The sequence below is a fragment of the Drosophila ficusphila genome, unplaced genomic scaffold (assembly GCF_018152265.1).
Source record: "Drosophila ficusphila isolate 14025-0441.05 unplaced genomic scaffold, ASM1815226v1 contig_256, whole genome shotgun sequence".
In the NCBI taxonomy this organism is placed as follows: domain Eukaryota; kingdom Metazoa; phylum Arthropoda; class Insecta; order Diptera; family Drosophilidae; genus Drosophila; species Drosophila ficusphila.
The window spans coordinates 530,396-550,948 of NW_025064156.1; the positions used below are offsets into that span (position 1 = coordinate 530,396).

General features: G+C 49.8%; 1 pseudogene; it reads right to left on the bottom strand.

Moving 5' to 3' along the window:
- Positions 1-6,447: 6,447 nt before the first annotated feature.
- On the bottom strand, positions 6,448-11,140 carry LOC122319862 (annotated as a pseudogene).
- Between the last annotated feature and the right edge of the window lie 9,413 nt (positions 11,141-20,553).

Consider the following 20,553-nt stretch of genomic DNA (forward strand, 5'->3'; position numbering starts at 1 on the left):
GGATCAGAGCCGGCGTCGATTGCCATAGAGCTTTAATTATGTTGTCGTTTAAGTGCATTATAGCAGAGTCTAGTTCTTCATTAGTTTTTAGAGAGGCCATGGTATCCATGTTGTCAAGTAATATCTCCCTGAATAGGTTCCAGTTCGTTTTGTGGTTGTGGCTCGGAGTGTTGCTTGTCAGGTCTGGTGTGCTTTTTTATAGTTACTAAGATTGGTGTGTGGTCAGATGATAGGTCCAGGCTTGACTTTATTTTTATGTTTTGGTGTGTCAAGTTTTTGGTAATGCAAAAGTCAATCAAGTCGGGAAGTTTTTTTGTATCAGTTGGCCAGTAAGTTGGCTCTCCTGTACTTATTGCACGGCTATTATTGGCTTTGATAGCTTCGTAAAGTTGTCTTCCCTTTGCATTTGTCAGGCGCGATCCCCACATGGCATTCTTGCCGTTGTAGTCTCCTCCCGCCAGGTATCGATTCCCAAGCGAATTTAGGTAGTCTAGGTATTGCTCTTTCGTGTTATTAAATTTGGGTGGGCAGTAAACAGCCGAGATGTTTAGTTATCCAAACTGGTCCGAAATTGATATTGATATGTTCATGCTTGTCATCTGCGCAATCAGTTGTTTCATAAGTGTCTTCAGTTCTTGCATTCCTCTTGTTGTTGGTTATTGTTTGTTGGAATGAACGGCTCATCATTGTGTAGGAAAGTTTGGTGGGTTTGTTTTTTTGTAGGGCTTCTGCGTATGATATTTTAGGATTGATCAAGTCAGGTGTACTTTTTGTGGCAATTTCGGGTGGGGTCTGGATTTGTGGTACTTCTTTTTGACGGAGAATTGGATATTTTTTAAGTTGTAGGGCTTTGTAGACCATACAACCTTTATAATTGGAGGTGTGGTTCTCGCTACAGAGAGCGCATTTTATTTGGCTCTTGTCAGAGTTGGTTATTTGTAGGTGGCAGTTGGCTGATTGGTGTTTACCAGCGCATTTTTCGCAAATGGGATCTCTCGTACAGTAGTTTCTTGTGTGTCCGTATTTTTGGCAGTTTGCACATTGAGGTATTATACGTTTTTGGTGCGGTGGCTCAAAAACAACTTTGCAGTGTAGTAAATGGATTATTTTTATATGTCTTTATTGTTGTCTTGCGTTTTAAGTTCAATTGAGAAGAGGGGGAGTGGCTTTTTTGTGTCATTTCGTTGGATGTTTTGGATGTTTAGTACTGTGTGCCCAAGGTCGGCTAGTTCGTTAATTATTTCGTTTTTTTCGGTAGCATGGTGTACGTGGCGGAGTATTACTTTAAATCCTCTCTGTTCTTTCGGTCTGTACGTGTAAAATTTGGTCTCTTTGTCTTTTAGTAACTTTAGGATGTTTGTATAATGTATACTTTCTTGTGGTTGTATTTTTATTTCGTTCGTTGAGAGTGCTTTTAGTTCGAACTTTGTCTCGGGCAGTGAGTTTAGTGCAGTTGTTAGTGCGTGAATATTTTCCACAATTTGTACGTAGATCGGTGGAGGTTTGGGTTTTCGCTGTGGTATTTGCGTGGTTGGGTTCCGATCTGTCTCATTGTCGCTTTGAGCTTTATCGTCTTGCTCATGCGCCAGCAACTCAAAGCTGTTGTTTGAGCGTGGTTCTGCTAGCCAGTACTCTTTGAGTGTCTTTTGAGTGGCTCTTTGGTTTTTGCTCCGTTGTTTTTTGATTGAGTTCGTGTGTTCGTTTACTTGTCCAGGCGACTGTCTATCACGAGTCCGTTTAAGGCTATACACTGCGGCGTTTCGACTATGAAGGAACCCGCCAGGTCGACGAACCTTTCCACATACTATGTGCGGACTTCGTTGGACCCCTCCCGCGTTCCAAGCAAGGGAACACAGTCCTACTGGGGTTCCTCGACCCGTTCAGCAAGTGGGTGGAACTCGTCCCACTGCGACGGGCCACCGTACCATATCTCGAACGGGCGTTTCGAGGACGGATTCTGAGTCGCTTCGGAGTCCCGAAGACTCTGGTTTGCGACAACGGGACCCAGTTCACCAGCCGGGGTTTCCGGACATTTTGCAAATCTCTAGGAATGGAACTGCAGCATACCGTGCCTTTCACGCCCCGCCAAAATCCTACGGAGAGGGCGAACAGGACCGTAAAAACTATGATCGCGCAATACCTGGGCGACGCGCCGCAGAACACCTGGGACCAACTCCTGCCGGAAATCTCGCTGGCCGTCAACAGCAGTGTGTCTGACACAACAGGATTCAGCCCCGCCTTTCTGGTACAAGGCCCGGAACCACGCCTACCCAACGCACTTCACGATGAAGTCACCCCAGGACGAGGAACCGCCCTGATTCCCCCTGCGGAGAGGAGCGAGCAGCTGCACAGCATATTCAAAGTTGCCCGCGACAACGCCGAGCGTGCCACGGCCGAGCAAGGCCGGCACTACAATTTGCGACGACGAGAATGGAAGCCACCATTGGGCTCCCTCGTTCTCGCCCGCCATCATGTGCTATCAAACGCCGCCGAGGGCTTCGCGGCCAAACTGGCTGCAAAATATGAAGGCCCGTTCCGAGTGATCAAGTTCCTTTCGCCGAACATCGTCCGGCTGCAAGACATCGGGAGTCGCCGCCGCCGCACGGGCAGCATAAACAACCTGAAAGCATATCATCAAGGCAACGAGGACGACGACGGACACCAAGACGAGGACAGCCTCAGCATCACCCCGGTCCACGACGACCATGACGCTCATGACCAACCAGGTCGCCTCCACCCTGACGCTGACCCTGATCCTAAGGAAATATAGGATAACAGGAGCATAGGATAGGCGCCATCCTCAAGCAGATGGCATAGAAAAAAGGGGGTGGGCAATACTAATATACTTGTTTACTCTTCTTAGATCCCACACGCTCGTTTATGGAGTTGCCAGACCAACAGAAAACCAACTTCGATATACGCGGAACGTCACACCATCGAGAATCGATAGGTACGGCGCGATTTTCACTTTCGAAACGACGCCATTCAAAGGAAGAAAACAAAACGCAAAATGCCACGGGAGCACCACCGACGTTCGCTCCGCCGTCATGGAGACGATCGACGACACCACCACCGGCATCGGCGCGACAGGCACGCCGCGCGGGACCCAGGTGAGGATCCAGCTGCCACGGCTCCAGCCGCCACAGCTTCAGCCGCCACGATGCCCGCGATGGAGGGGCTGCGCATTGCGGCCAACGCCACCAGCCCCAGGCGCGCCTCGTGGCCACCAACGCCGACGGCCCCAGCCGCTGGACCGCCCACGCTCGAGGGGCCCAACGCCGAATACGCCCGCCTGGGGGAGGAAACGACTCCACCCCACCGGCCAGCCACCGCCTCACCGATCCCCGTGGGCCCACTGGGCGCCACCTACGAGGAGGTCTCCGACGCTGAGGTTGTAACGCTCAGCTCGGACGACGAGGAGACACGGGGGTCGGCGGGGCCAACGATCACGCTCTCCGACGAGGATGCCAGCGGGAGCGGAAGTGAGACCCTTCCGAGGACGCCACCACGCGAAGAGACTTCGCCGCCCTCGTACGAGGAGTTATTCGGACCAGGCCCGTATCCGGAGTGGACCGTCCCAGCTTCAGCCGGGGTCGGTACCGCCGCCAACACGAAGGTGCAGGCCACCGGCGCCGCTGCTGAGGGGCAACCCGCCCCCACACTCGCCACCGCCGACGGCAGGAGCCAGCACACCCACGGGAGACCGGACACTACAGCAACTCCTTGCGAAGCTGACCGCCTCCCCCGAAGGCCCCACCACTTCGGCCGCCTCTTAACAGCGCGAAGCCGTGCGGGCAGCCGCCCGAGCGCTACTCACGGTGATCCCCGCGGCGGAAGCTGCCACCCAGCCGGCCGCTGTCACCACGACACGCGCGCCAACACCACCGGATGGCACGGCGGTTGTCGCGGCAGTGGCCGCGGTATCACCGCCCATACCCCTGCGGCGAGTAAGGCCGATGCCGGCCACCGACCAGCAGCGCTGGCGTTGCCGCCAGCCCCGGAGCGACCCCGCTGCGGAGCCAGCACGCCGACCGGGCATTCTACGGCGCCGCCCGGCCCCATGGCCCATGGAGGAGGTCACTACAGAGGAGGCTGATACAGAGGAGGAGCCCTTACCGGAGGAGATCCTGCAACAGGAGGCCCAGGTTCGCGCCCTCGACGGGTGGATCACCGCCGACGGATGGGTTCCCATTGCCATGCTGAGGCGGATTGACCAGCACCTCCGCCAGCAGAGGGACCGGGGAATCCGGTACCTGGAGGAGGTCGGCGGGATCCGGTACCGGGTACAAATTACCCCAAACGGCCGGGTAAAGGCCCTCCCACACCCCCAAGGAAGGGATGGGGTGTGAGGTAACCCTCACAAGGGCCCCCTTCCCCCCCACTGTATGTACTATAAATATTAGTTAGGAATCTATACTAATACTAGCTGACCCGGCAAACGTTGTTTTGCCACCAGATGACTTTATAATTTCTGTACAAAATTTACTCAGTTCTTCCCATATTCTTCCCATGAGGGAATATAAAAATAACAAAAGGCAAATATTATTTTTAAGTTATTATAATTGCGCCTGGCATAAAATGAATAAAGGGTATTGAAGTGGCGGGGCGTCCTTCTTGAAAGCAGCAACTCCTTGGGGTCAGCGACGGCTGGCGGTGTTAGCTGTGGGGGCAAGAAATAACACACGAAGATCGCGGCAAAGAAAAAGAGACTTGGAGTTCGGTAATTGCGCGGACCGGCCGGGCGTTTATTCAGTGCGGTGACGTATTGGAACTAATTTAAGCTATTCTAAGCTAGGCGCTTGGAGGCGCAGCGGAGACTTCTCGCGCTCGGGAAGTGGAGAGCCTGGACGGCCGAGCGCGACATGCTCCAAGCTTCGGGAGAGGGAGAGTGCGGTGTGGGGAGAAGCTCCGGGAGAGGGAGAGGCCTGAACATTCCGCCCCCCTTGCAACCGCTGGCGTTGCAACATAATTAGCCCTGGTTGCAGGCGCCAGACAGGATCCAGCCGAAGATGGTCTTCTGGGCCACCGGCAATCCCTCGGCGACCAGGTGGAATCCTGGTTGGATGACCTTGGCGTAGACATCCGCACCCAGGACCATGGAAATCGACGCCGGCAGATAGAACCGCTTGTCAGCCAGCGGAAGGTCATTGTAGCGGCCGACGACAGACTCGTCGATCGCTCGGATGGGGGTGCGGACGCCGACGCCGGGTTCGATCTTTAGGACGACATCCAACGCAGCTCCCTCGACGACCTTCGATCGGAGGATCGCCGTGCACACCCTTTCTTTTCCGACATTGGTGGTCGGCAGACGAAGGCTGGACGCCAGGGTGGCGTCGATGCAGCTCTGAGGGGAGCAGGGGTCTATGAGAGCCACGGTATCCACGATCTTCGGACCCGCCTCCAGGGTGACCAAAGCCGTTGGAAGGACGTTGACGACGTGGTGTTGAAGGAGGGTTGCCAGCGTCGGAGCAGCGCGCGCTGCGCGAGTCGAGGGCTCTGGTGTCGAGGATGCTGAGCGCGGTGGAGAAGCGAGCGCTCTGCGAGTTGGCGGATCTTGCCGGCGCGAACGCTGCTGAGAAGCGGAGCCCCTTTTGGAAGGCTTGGAAGGCTCGGTGATGTGGAGCAGCGTGTGATGCTCCTCATCGCACGTTCTGCACCGGTCACCGCTACGGCAGTCCCCTTGCGAATGCTCGTGGGCAAGGCAATTTGCGCAGTACTTATTAACCAGAACTGCCCGTAGCCGCTTCTCCGCGCTCAGCTTGAGGAACCTCTGGCACCTCTTTAGAGGGTGGATCCCCCGGCAGACTCGGCACCGGTAGGACTGCGTGCCTCGAGTCCGCCTGCTCTCCAACACTTGAGCGTTCTTCTTACGCGGAGCCATTGTCTACGGATGTCGGCGTTGGATCATGAAAAAGAAAAAAAACACAGGAAGATGTTTTATAATGGAAAGATTCGGGCCTTACGGACTACGGACAACGAAGTATGGATTACTGGGTAGAAGTTTGGGGAGCCTCTCCGGGAAGGAGAACAATTTTGGCTACTGGACGCCGGACAATGCCGCGCGCCGTCCGGATGTCGACTACGCGGACATTGCCATCGGCTCCAGGACAGACGGAGTCGATTCTACCGAGTCGCCACTCATTTGAGGGCAGATTGTCGTCTTTGATGACGACCATGTCCCCGACACGCATATTCTCGGTGGGACACTTCCACTTGTTGCGCTTGTGGAGCTCTTTCAGGTATTCATCCTTCCATCGAGCGCGGAATTGCTGATGGAGCGCTTTCAAGTGTTGCCACCGGTTTAATATGGTCTTAGATTCTCCCTTTACTTCGGGCTCCACTATGGATAGAAGAGGGCCGCCGACAAGAAAGTGCCCTGGTGTCAACGCTAGAAGATCAGTGGGATCCTCTGACATGGGAGATAGCGGTCTGGAATTTAGAAAAGCTTCAATCTTCGCTAGCAGAGTGGCAAGTTCTTCAAAGGTGTATTTCCGCGTAGCTGTGCATTTATAAAACAATGCCTTGAAGCTCTTGACACCAGCTTCCCATAGGCCTCCCATATGGGGTGCTCCTGGCGGAATGAAATGCCAGTCGAGCTGCTGATGACTATACGCATCAGTCACAGACTCTTTAACGGCCTGGAGAAAATCTCGGGACAGTAATGTGGCAGCGCCAACAAAGGTCTTCCCATTGTCCGACTGCACTTGGCGAGAACACCCTCTTCTGGATACGAACCGAGCGAATGCCGCAAGAAATTTCTCGGTCGTCAGATCTGAAGTAGGCTCCAAATGGATAGCCTTGGTGGAGAAGCAAACGAAAACCAACACATACCCTTTAGTAATAAGGCAGGCTCTGCCAGTGTAATTCTTTATGTCGAAGGGCCCTGCGTAGTCCATACCCGTGTACGTGAATGGACGGGAGAATGACACTCGTTCTCTTGGCAAATTTCCCATCATCTGACTTTGCAATCGCTTTTTGTAGATCACGCAGACCTTGCAGGCATTGATAACTGCCTTCACCAAGTTTTTAACTCTCGGAACCCAATATCTGGAACGGGTGAGACGTACCACCAACTGATTACCCCCGTGTAGCGTAATGAGATGGGTGAACTTTACCAGAAACCGAGAGAGTGAACATTCGTACGGGAGGATTATCGGGTGTCGTTCATCGTAACGCAAACTTTCAGAGGCTGTGACACGGCCACATGCCCTTATCAGCCCCTCCTGATCTAGGAAAGGGTTTAAGGAGAGGATCGAACTGGAAGGGGGCACCGGAAGCTTCTGACTCAAACAGCGATACTCGTTCGTTAAATACCTGCGCTGAGTGCAGAGAATCATGAGCCGTTCGGCGGCGACAAGTTCCTTGGCCTCCAGACGGATCTCTGAAAGCGGCGATTGTTTCTTGCACCGATTGATAAAACGCTGGACATACGCGAGGACCCGCAACGCTCTATCCAATTTGGAAAAACGATCAAGGAAGTCTTCGTTCGGAATATATGCTACGTGGGCTTTGACTGCTCGCTTTTCGATCTCGGTCACGGGAAGGTCGGTCCCCTGGCTAGGCCATTGGCTGCGTGGCTTTTGCAACCAAGTGGGTCCATGCCACCAGAGAGAACTACCGACAAGCTCTGGAAGGGCTACCCCTCGACTAGCCAAGTCAGCGGGATTATGTTCGGATTGAACGTGTGACCAGTTGGCTGCCTCTGTGGACTGAGTGATCTTCGTCACTCTGTTGGCAACGAAAGTAGTCCAATGGCAAGCTGGTTTTGCTAACCATGCCAACACAATGGTGGAATCGGTCCAGCAGTGGAGACTCGAATTCAGCATCGGCATGCTGGGAAGGATCGCTTCAGCCATTTCGGCTAGCAGTAAAGCTCCGCACAGCTCTAGGCGAGGAAGCGACACAGTTTTGACTGGCGCAACACGCGTCTTGGCGGTGAGCAGGTGTACCATCGTGGTATGTCCCATCTCTACGCGCACGTAGATCGCAGCGCCGTAGGCTTTCTGCGAGGCATCACAAAATCCATGATGCTCTAAGCGGAATTCTGGGCGAAAGGAAACCCATCTTGGAATCCGGACCTGATCAAGGACCGAATAGCTCTGAAGAAAACTGTGCCACCTTTGGCACAACTCAGATGGCAGCTTATCGTCCCACCCGAGCTCCTGAAGCCAAATCTCTTGCATAAAGATCTTGGCACACACAACAAATGGAGCGAGCCAGCCTGCTGGATCAAACAGTTTGGCAATTTGGGAAAGCAAATGGCGTTTTGTGGGGGAGATTTCTGTGGGTAGATCTGGGGGACCGAGAGACCGAGAGTCTTGGCTGTACTTTCAGTGTCGAGATCAAGGAAATCGCTGTTCAGAAGATGACCGGCTTGGATATGAGCTAACACCTCTTTGTTGTTGGACGTCCATTTTCTTAACGGAAAGCCCGCGGAGTCTAGGGCACTCTGTAACTCCTTTATTGTGAGCTGAGCATCTTCAGCAGAGTCAGCTCCCGAAAGGACATCGTCTACATACATTGCATTACGAATGACTTTGCTCGCTCTTGGATGGCTGAGCTGCACGTCAGTCGCCAGCTGTTGTAGGACTCGTATCGCCAGGAAGGGCGCACAAATAATCCCGAAAGTTACCGTCTTTAACTCAAAATCTCGAATGTACCCCTCGCTGTTTCGGAATAAAATGCGTTGGAACGGGGTATGCTTCGGGTCTACCCAGATCTGTCGATACATTTTCTCGATATCGGCACTGTAAACGTATCGGAAATATCGCCACTTCAGAATTTGAATGGTCAGATCGGACTGTAGGACCGGGCCAGCATGAAGGATATCATTTAGACTGACCCCATTGTCTGAAGGGCTGGAGGCATTGAACACCACACGAAGCTTGGTGGTCGTACTTTCCGGCTTGAGCACGGCATGATGCGGAAGATAATAACTCGCAGAATCATGGGTAGGAAAGACCTCTTTCATGTGGTTGAGATCGAGATATTCTTGAATGACGGTATCGTACTTCATTTTCTGTTGGCTGTCCCTTTTTAAACGCTGCTCGTTTCTTAAGAATTGAGCCAACGCGAAGGATCTGGAGTGTCCCAGGGCGGACTTTACGTTCTCTGGATCACGGAATGGAAGGTGTACGATATATTTTCCACTAAAGTCTCTCGTGGTTGTCCGGAGGAAATTTTCCTCACAAGCCAAATCGGAATCTTTTGCCATTTTTATTGACAGATCCTCCACCTCCCAAAACTTGGTGAGAAGTTGATCCAGGTTTGAATCAAATATATGGGAGATTCGAGTGGAGAAAGCGGAAATTTGCTCTTGCCTAGCAGCTGGTATTGGTCCGGTAAGGATCCAACCGAATATGGTCTCTTGACCAAGAAGAGAGCCACAGACGTTTGCTCGGGTGCCGCTTAGGAGTATGGAAGGCAGCAGATCAGCCCCGATTAACACGTCTATTTGTGCACTCTCATAGAATTTCGGGTCTGCCAAAGAAAATTCGGGAAGTTCCGGTAGGAAATGCTGCGGAATTGAGCAGGACGGAAGTTGACCAGCTAATTGCGGAAGGACATACGCCGTCGCGTCTAGTTGCAGGCCAGGCCTGGTCGGAGATCGAATTGAAAATTGGCAGAGCTTTTTGGACTCTGCTGCCAGTGTTTGGCTTAAGCCGGAGACTTGGGCTCGAATGATCTGATGAGGCAACTTAATCAAGTTGAACAGCCGCTCGGTCATGAATGTTGCCTCCGATCCAGAGTCGATCAAGGCACGAGCCTTGAAGGTTGATCCCAAATAACAAATGTCAATAATGGCGGTGCCCAGCAAGACGGATCTATGACCCGTGGAAAAATAATTTTGCACCGTGGACGTTGCGGCACTGGTAGTCGCTGGAGCGGAAGTTAGAGTTGAGGGCGTTGGAGACGCGTTACCTCGATGAAGTAGCGTGTGATGGCGGCCGCGGCATGTGAAGCAACTATGAGTGCTGTCACAGTCACGTAGCTGATGTCCTCGTGCGAAGCAGTTCAGACACAGCTTTTTGCCTTTGATATACGCGGACCGCTCATCGACAGACATCCGGAGAAACCGTGCGCATGTCCGCACTGGATGGTTTTCTCGATTGCACAAGTCGCACCCTCTACCTCTGGGTACTACTCTTGCTTCAAAGGAGTGGATTCTGCGTGCCGTGGAATTAGAGGCTGCCGCTCTGGGCTGAGGCTGACTAGAGCCTGACGGACGGACATCATCTATGGCCTCTAGTGTCCTGTGACGCTCAGTGAGGAAGTTATTTTACTCCTGCCACGTGGGAACATCGACCTTGTTGTGGAGCGACTGCTCCCAGAGGGAAAGTGTCAACTTTGGAAGTTTGGCGGAGACCATATAAACTAATAGGCAATCCCAATTGTCGGTGCTAATATCGCTCGTTTCTAAAGCGGTAAGGCAACTCTGGATGGTGTCTTGAAGCTCTCGCAAAGCTGGCCCAGATTCCTGAGTGATGGACTGCACATTGAACAGTATTTTCAAATGACTGTTTACTAACAACCGTTTGTTTTCGAAACGCTTAGTTAGGTTATCCCAGGCTGAGCGAAAACCATCGTTAGTTAAAGGCGACTTTGCCACAATTGTGTGTGCTTCGCCACTCGTTTTGGAATTCAGGTGGAACAATTTCTCGACCGGCGTCAATCTTGGATTGTTAATATAGATCGCCGTGAAAAGGTCCCTAAACGTCGGCCAGCGAAGATAATCGCCGGTGAAGACCTCGGTATCACACGGAGGTAGCCGACAACCTGAAGGAACGTAGGTCTGGGACGGATCAGCTTGTGTTTGGGGGGTTCGTGGAGCTTGCGCAATAAGATCCTCTATATTCAAACCACACCTTTCGTAGACGCCGTAGCAATAATTATATTTCGCTCGGAGAATTGGCAAGCTGTCAGCTGCACTGTCTCCGGCTGAAATCAAGCGTACATTGCACTCATCGTACTCTTTTTTGATGCGCTCCCACAATGGTCGGACCTTTTCGCGTCGGATATTTAGCATGGACATGCTCGGGGGAGTCGGCGACGGAGTGTTGCATCTCGCTTCGAATTCACTGAGTCGATCTGAAACCTCAATGAATTGATTCAGCGCAAGATCGGACGCAGCTAGAGCCATTTTTGTCTCGGAACGAGTGAGCCTTGCTTGGGGAGAGGGAGTCTTACTGGAAGGTTTAGGTGTGTGCGGCTTGACAACAATTTTCGGAGTTTTTGTTGGTGGAATGGGAGATTTTTTATTCCCACCTTCACTGGACATGCCAAAAAACGAACCCTCGGTTGGAAAACGAGTGTGCTGGTCGTGAGAAACAAATTTTAGACCTTTGTTGCTGGAATTGCACTCTTGAAAAAATTTGTATTTAGCTGACTTGTGGAATTTGTCTCGCTAAAGGGAGACGGTCTATGGAAGCGACGATAAATTAAAAAGGAATATATGCCCAGTGGAAACGGGGTATATTTAATATGCACAGGAGCGAAAAAAAACCCAGAATAATTAAATAATATTTATTCTTAATGTTATTAAGAATATTATAATTAGTATATTTATAATTCGGATATGTGATTATTATTTTGTGTGGTATTTATTTACTTTATTTTAGAAAATAATACCAACTGTGGTAAAGACAAAAAAAAAAACCAAAACGGGTAGTTTATTCGAAGAATGGAAGTTAATTATTTATCCAAAATAATTTATTTGCAAATATTTAATTTCTGAGCTATCAACGAACGGTGTGCCGTACGGAGTGACGTTCACACTTAAATTTTTTGGAACCAGACAAAGAAATAAATTTTTTTTTTTAAATTATTGTATGTTGCTGGACAAAAAAAACAAATCAAATAATAAAAAAATTAATTTCCAATTATTTTGGTATTTTTAATTTTAATTTGACTGGAATATTAATTATGTGTTGTTATTGGAGTTGGAATTTATTTATTGCCGCTCAGAAATAATTTATTTTGTCTTTGGAAAAAATTTATATGTTTAAGACCTTGCACTGGATGTCGTGCAACGGCTCCCTAATGGGTATGGGTGTATATGTGTATATTGGTATGCTGGATTTGGATATAAGTGTATATATGTATATATGTGCGTTTGTGCAGTTCGCGCTCACGCCAAAAAATGTTAGAAATAAAACACACTGCAACCAACAAAGTTTTCCGAGTCGGTGGTGGATTTTAATTATTTATTTTATTCTACACGGAGGCCGACGGAAAACTTTTAATGTTGGTATATTTTCGCTGTAGGAAGTAGAAAATATGTATGGAGTATATGGAATATATTTGGAGATATATTTATGTATGTGCGTTCGTGCAATTCGCGCTCACGCAAAAAAATGTTGGAAATAAAGAAACACACTGAAACCAACAAAGTTTTCCTAGTCGGTGGTGGATTGTAATTATTTATTTTATGCTACACGGAGGCCGACGGAAAACTTTTAATGTTGGTATATTTTCGCTGTAGGAAGTAGAAAATATGTATGATGTACATGGAATATATTTGGATAATTATGTATGTATGTATTTTTATTTTTGGCGGAAAATTTATTAAAAAATATTGCCGGCGGGTATGTGTTGAGCTTTCGATTTTAATTAAGTGGACTGTATTGCAAGAAAAGGTGTGCAAAATATTTAGCGTAGGACTGCAGTGAAAAAAAAACACTTTGAAAATGGGGGCCCTTTTTCGGCAGAACACTTGGAATTTTTTCACAGAAATTATTTCTTCACTGTTCACTTCGAATATTTTGCACACTTTACACTTGTCGTTAAATTTTGGATTTTTCACTTTTATTCAATTTCGGAATTTGCACTTTTTATTAAAGTTTGAAATTTTAGCTCTTTATTAAAGTTTTGGAATTTTGCTCATTTGATGTATGTATACTTGTATGTACATACATATGTGTACGGTTTCACTTTGATGTACGGGCCAAAGAGGAATTGGAGGAATATGGCGGCACGATCAAAGAAAAACGGAAAATGGAAGAGATCTTAATAATTGCCGTTTTCGGATTAAATCGGACTTGGATTTTTAGAAAAAATCATGCAGAAAGTCAAACGAAACAGTGTTTTCGAGTGGCTGACTGCAGACCGGCAAATTAATATATGTAGATCTTCGTACTTATCTTGAGCAATTTCGGGCGCTGGGCCAATCCGGCTCGAAGGACCAAAAAATGAAGTGGCGGGGCGTCCTTCTTGAAAGCAGCAACTCCTTGGGGTCAGCGACGGCTGGCGGTGTTAGCTGTGGGGGCAAGAAATAACACACGACGATCGCGGCAAAGAAAAAGAGACTTGGAGTTCGGTAATTGCGCGGACCGGCCGGGCGTTTATTCAGTGCGGTGACGTATTGGAACTAATTTAAGCTATTCTAAGCTAGGCGCTTGGAGGCGCAGCGGAGACTTCTCGCGCTCGGGAAGTGGAGAGCCTGGACGGCCGAGCGCGACATGCTCCAAGCTTCGGGAGAGGGAGAGTGCGGTGTGGGGAGAAGCTCCGGGAGAGGGAGAGGCCTGAACAGGTATTATAATCACAACGTGCATTCACGCGATTGCCAAGTGCGCTTCCAGAATCCTCGCCGCCCATAAAGTAGATTTGTAAGAATTTATGTGGTTCGTTTGGCATTGGCAGCAGTGAGCCCATTTTATGATAAACTTGGCCTCTAATTTTGAATGTAGAATTGTAATTTTGACCATTTGCATTAGTATTTCGAACTATTTCTGTTGCTCCGAACGATGTCATTTGAAAGCATGAATTAAATGTTCGAATTGACTTCAGGAACACGTTAGAATCTGGATCCGTGCCGATAAGTAAGCCGTTCAATGGTTCAGCTATTCAATTTCTGGTAGTTGCACTATTCCTGACGCGCAACACATCCCAGCTGGCTCATTTTTGAATTTCAGAGCATGACAATGCTAACATTCCTTGTCCATTTCTAGCACCAATTATCGGTCTCATACTGGAATGCTAGACGCAGGAATGAATCAGATATAAAATTGATCGTTGTAATGTTGTCGTTGTTGGTCATTTGTAATGTAAATTGTAAATTGTATTGACTGTGAAACTGCGTGATTATCGTTGTTCTAATCTTCTGACTTCATTGCGTTCTGCTCGTGTTTCTTTAACGTTCTTTTTGATGCAATTGCGCTATTCTGACACGTACATCAGTATTTTGTTGCTGGATTTGTTCTTCGGTTCTTTCGGATCTTCTATTTCGCATGATTCGAGATCTACTTGTATCACGGCTCAAATCACCCCCTTTGCGTTTTCTTGGCATTGCTCACTTATAAAGAGGTAAAATTTGTTTGTTTGTTTGTTTGTTTGTTTGCAGCGAATAGGCTCCGGAACTACTGGTCCGATTTAAAAAATTCTTTCACCGATAGAAAGCTATATTATCGTGGAGTTAAATAGGCTATAATTTATTTTGAAAAAATTAGGGATCCGTAAGAAAATTGCAATATTGTAGCATATAAAGTGAGTTGCTACCTCATCACACTGACAAACACGCTCCCATAGCATTTTAACTCAATTTTTGTGTTCACTGTGAAATTGTGAAAAAAAATAATTTTTATTCAATTTAAGTTGAACTGTGAAAATTATGTGGATCGTGCATTTGAGGATAAATTCACCACTCTGTCCATAGTCCAAAATGCTTAATGGACGACGTGCAAACATTGGCCGCAGACATCCAAGCCAGCAACAAGTATATTCACAAAACTTAAGCGAAGAAAGACAAATGAGCACATGGAGATTATTGGCATCATTCAATCGCTTGGCATTCCAATATGACCCCACTACGAACTACAGTGATATTGCAAATTTAGATATTGGACCAATGGCAATAATATACCGATATTGCAGTGCGTTAAAGTTTAAAAGTGAATCGGCTGGATTGTGCTGCGCAAGTGGAAAAGTCAAACTGGAAAAGTGTTAAATCACCATCTTTCTATACTTCCATATATTTGAAAAATGTTGCAACATTGACTTTTATGTTGTTAAATTGTGTTGACCAGCGAAGCGGACACAGGACCTCTAGCAGTTTATAAGGTAGAATATTAAGATTTAGGTTAAGGACATCCCAAAGACACATGGAGGGCACCTTTTTCTAAGTTAGTTTTAAGGCCCAAGAAAGGGCATTCCTTTTCTTAGCTAGACCTAAAGGAGAGAACCCGTACATACGTTGCCCGGCGGGCGCACTCGCCACACCGCCGACATCATCGCCAGCAACACGCATCGGAAACATTGCCGACATCATCGCCAGCAACACGCATCGGCAACATTGCCGACATCATCGCCAGCAACACGCACCGGCAACATTGCCGACATCATCGCCAGCAACACGCATCGGCAACATCGCCGACATCAACGCCAGCAACATCATCACCGGCAACATCGCCAGCAACACCACCGGGATTATCACCGGCAACATCGCCGTAACATCTCTCCAAGCTTTACGCTCTCGGCGCAGCCGACAACCGGCGGAGCCAACGGCCGAACGAGGAGAGGAGCACGATCGCGTAGAGAGACGCGGGAGCAGGGAAGCTGCAGAGAAAGCAGGACAACGACTACTGCACGGAGGCAGCGTAAGGGACGCTGCCGCGGTCGGCAGCAGCAGCGAGAGCTTCGAACAGCATCCGCTGCTCGCCGATCGGGGAGTCGCTTTTGAGTTCCCAGAGAAGCAAGTCGCAAGTTATCGAGGTGTAAAATTACAAACACCGAGGACACGTGGACATGGAGTCCCACCGGTAGACGGGTGAGCCGGCCGCGGGCCCTTTCCCCTAAGGGGAGACCAGGATGTGCGTAGGGCAGAATAGGGACATTTTCTTTAAGTATTGTTAAAGTATTGTAATAAATTTATAAAACAAGAATTACAATCGGCTCAAAGTTATTCTCCAGTAATGGCGGTCTCCGGGTGACGGAGCCGCCCCTCCCTCTCCCATATCCGCCCTCCTCTCGTAGTTAGGAGCACCGGGAACCGGATGACGTGGCCGGCCAACCGATTCCCGGGTGACGGGATCGGCCGCTCATATCCTCCCTCCCTCGTAGTTAGGAGCACCAACAACCTCTCATCCTCCTCCTAGCTTGAGCACAGGCACCCGGCTGACGGGGCCGGCCAACCGATTCCCGGGTGACGGGATCGGCCGCTCACTACCTCCCATTTCAGAGCACCAGCAACCGGATGACGGGGCTGGCTAACCGATTCCCGGGTGACGGGATCGGCCGCTCTCATCCCTTCCCAGTAGTTTGGAGCACCGGCAACCGGCTGACGGGGCCGGCTAACCGATTCCCGGGTGACGAGATCGGCCGCTCTCATCCTCCTCCTAGCTTGAGCACCGGCACCCGGCTGACGGGGCCGGCCAACCGATTCCCGGGTGACGGGATCGGCCGCTCACTACCTCCCATTTCAGAGCACCAGCAACCGGATGACGGGGCTGGCTAACCGATTCCCGGGTGACGGGATCGGCCGCTCTCATCCCTTCCCAGTAGTTTGGAGCACCGGCAACCGGCTGACGGGGCCGACTAACCCATTCCCGGGTGACGAGATCGGCCGCTCGCATTCCTCCCTGTAGTTTGGGCACCGGTATCCAGTTGACGGGGCCGGACGACCGGCTGACGGGATCGGCCACCCTTAGCCTGTCCAGGTCTGCTGGCCGCCCCGGTTGACGTGCCGGCGGCACGACCGCGGCAGACACCCTTCCCCAGCTACCTCACCGGCCGCACGCGGAGTACCCACGGTTGACTGGCCGGAGCGGGAACCGTTATCCGGATGACGGATCGGTTTTCCCCGGCGGCCAGTGGCCAGGCGTATTCCTGCGCGGACCCGGATTTTCCCCTCCAGACACACACCTAAGTAAAAGCCCGCCTCCTTCTCCTGCCTGTCTCCGTAAATAAATAAATATTTCTGTAGGGGACCCTGGATAGACTGAGTATTTATCCTGGCCCGTGATTAGCATCCTTACAACCTAACTAAGCGTTTCGAAAACAAACGGTTGTTAGTAAACAGTCATTTGAAAATACTGTTCAATGTGCAGTCCATCACTCAGGAATCTGGGTCAGCTTTGCGAGAGCTTCAAGACACCATCCAGAGTTGCCTTACTGCTTTAGAAACGAGCGATATTAGCACCGACAATTGGGATTGCCTATTGGTTTATATGGTCTCCGCCAAACTTCCAAAGTTAACACTTTCCCTCTGGGAGCAGTCGCTCCACAACAAGGTCGATGTTCCCACTTGGCAGGAGTTAAATAAGTTCCTCACTGAGCATCACAGGACACTAAAGGCCATAGATGACGTCCGTCCGTCAGGCTCCAGTCAGCCTCAGCCCAGAGCAGCAGCCTCTAATTCCAAGGGCACGCAGAATCCATTCCTACGAAGCAAGAGGTAGAGGGTGCGACTTATGCAATCGAGAAAACCATCCAGTGCGGACATGCGCACGGTTTCTCCGAATGTCTGTCGATAAGCGGTCCGCATATGTCAAAGGCAAAAAGCTGTGTCTGAACTGCTTCGCACGAGGACATCAGCTACGTGACTGTGACAGCACTCATAGTTGCTTCACATGCCGCGGCCGCCATCACACGCTACTTCATCGAGGTAACGCGTCTCCAACGCCCTCAACTCTAACTTCCGCTCCAGCGACTACCAGTGCCGCAACGTCCACGGTGCAAAATTATTTTTCCACGGGTCATAGATCCGTCTTGCTGGGCACCGCCATTATTGACATTTGTTATTTGGGATCAACCTTCAAGGCTCGTGCCTTGATCGACTCTGGATCGGAGGCAACATTCATGACCGAGCGGCTGTTCAACTTGATTAAGTTGCCTCATCAGATCATTCGAGCCCAAGTCTCCGGCTTAAGCCAAACACTGGCAGCAGAGTCCAAAAAGCTCTGCCAATTTTCAATTCGATCTCCGACCAGGCCTGGCCTGCAACTAGACGCGACTGCCTATGTCCTTCCACAATTAGCTGGTCAACTTCCGTTCTGCTCGTGCTGTCCGTAGCATTTCCTACGGGAGCTTCCCGATTTTTCTTTGGCGGACCCGAAATTCTATGAGAGTGCACAGATAGATGTGCTAATCGGGGCTGATCTGCTGCCTTCCATACTCCTAAGCGGCACCCGAGCAAACGTCTGTGGCTCTCTTCTTGGTCAAGAGACTATATTCGGATGGATCCTTACCGGACCAATACCAGCTGCTAGGCAAGAGCAAATTTCCGCTTTCTCCACTCGAATCTCCCATATATTCGATTCAAACCTGGATCAACTTCTCACCAAGTTTTGGGAGGTGGAGGATCTGCCAATAAAAATGGCAAAAGATTCCGATTTGGCTTGTGAGGAAAATTTCCTCCGGACAACCACGAGAGACTTTAGTGGAAAATATATCGTAAGCCTTCCATTCCGTGATCCGGAGAACGTAAAGTCCGCCCTGGGACACTCCAGATCCTTCGCGTTGGCTCAATTCTTAAGAAACGAGCAGCGTTTAAAAAGGGACAGCCAACAGAAAATGAAGTACGACACCGTAATTCAAGAATATCTCGATCTCAACCACATGAAAGAGGTCTATCCTACTTATGATTCTGCAAGTTATTATCTTCCGCATCATGCCGTTCTCAAGCCAGAAAGTACGGCCTCCAAGCTTCGTGTGGTGTTCAATGCTTCAGACAATGGGGTCAGTCTAAATGATATCCTTCATGCTGGCCCGGTCTTACAGTCCGATCTGACCATTCAATATCGAGAAAATGTATCGACAGATCTGGGTAGACCCGAAGCATACCCCGTTCCAACGCATTTTATTCCGAAACAGCGAGGGGTACATTCGAGATTTTGAATTAAAGACGGTAACTTTCGGGATTAATTGTGCGCCCTTCCTGGCGATACGAGTCCTACAACAGCTGGCGACTGACGTGCAGCTCAGCCATCCAAGAGCGAGCAGAGTCATTCGTAGTGCAATGTATGTAGACGATGTCCTTTCGGGAGCTGACTCTGCTGAAGATGCTCAGCTCACAATAAAAGAGTTACAGAGTGCCCTAGACTCCGCGGGCTTTCCGTTAAGGAAATGGACAGCCAACAACAAAGAGGTGTTAGCTCATATCCAAGCCGATCATCTTCTAAACAGCGATTTCCTTGAGCTCGACACTGAAAGTACAGCCAAGACTCTCGGTGTACGGTGGAGACCGACGTCCGATGAGTTTTTCTTCGTTCCACCAGATCTACCCACAGAAATCTCCCCCACAAAACGCCAGGTGCTTTCCCAAATGGCCAAACTGTTTGATCCAGCGGGCTGGCTCGCACCATTTGTTGTGTGTGCCAAAGTCTTTATGCAAGAGATTTGGCTTCAGGAGCTGGGGTGGGACGATAAGCTGCCATCTGAGTTGTGCCAAAGGTGGCACAGTTTTCTTCAGAGCTATTCGGTCCTTGATCAGGTCCAGATTCCAAGATGGGTTTCCTTTCACCCAGAATTCCGCTTAGAGCATTATGGATTTTGTGATGCCTCGCAGAAAGCCTACGGCTCTGCGATCTACGTGTGCGTAGAGATGGGACATACCACGATGGTACACCTGCTCACCGCCAAGACGCGTGTTGCGCCAGTCAAAACTGTGTCGCTTCCTCGACTAGAGCTGTGCGGAGCTATACTGCTAGCCGAAATGGGTGAAGTGATCCTTCCCAGAATGCCGATGCTGAATTCGAGTCTCCACTGCTGGACCGACTCCACCATTGTGTTGGCATGGTTAGCAAAACCAGCTTGCCATTGGACTACTTTCGTTGCCAACAGAGTGACGAAGATCACTCAGTCCACAGAGCCATCCAACTGGTCACACGTTCAATCCGAACATAATCCCGCTGACTTGGCTAGTCGAGGGGTGGCCCTTCCAGAGCTTGTCGGTAGTTCTCTCTGGTGCCATGGACCCACTTGGTTGCAAAAACCACGTAGCCAATGGCCTAGCCAGGGGACCGACCTACCCGTGACCGAGATCGAAAAGCGAGCAGTCAAAGCCCACGTAGCGTATATTCCGAACGAAGACATCCTTGATCGTTTTTCCAAATTGGATAGAGCGTTGCGGGCCCTCGCGTATGTCCAGCGTTTTATCAATCGGTGCAAGAAACAATCGCCGCTTTCAGAGATCCGTCTGGAGGCCAAGGAATTTGTCGCCGCCGAACGGTTCATGATTCTCTGCACTCAGCGCAGGTATTTAACTAACGAATATCGCTATTTGAGTCAGAAGCTACCGGTGGCCCCTTTCAGTTCGATCCTTTCCTTAAACCCTTTCCTAGATCAGGAGGGGCTGATAAGGGCATGTGGCCGTGTAACAGCCTCTGAAAGTTTGCGTTACGATGAATGACATCCGATAATCCTCCATTACGAATGTTCACTCTCTCGGCTTCTGGTAAAGTTCACGCATCTCATAACGCTACACGGAGGTAATCAGTTGGTGGTACGTCTCACCCGTTCCAGATATTGGGTTCCGAGAATTAAAAACTTGGTGAAGGCAGTTATTAATGCCTGCAAAGTCTGCGTTATCTACAAAAAGAGACTGCAAGTTCAGATGATGGG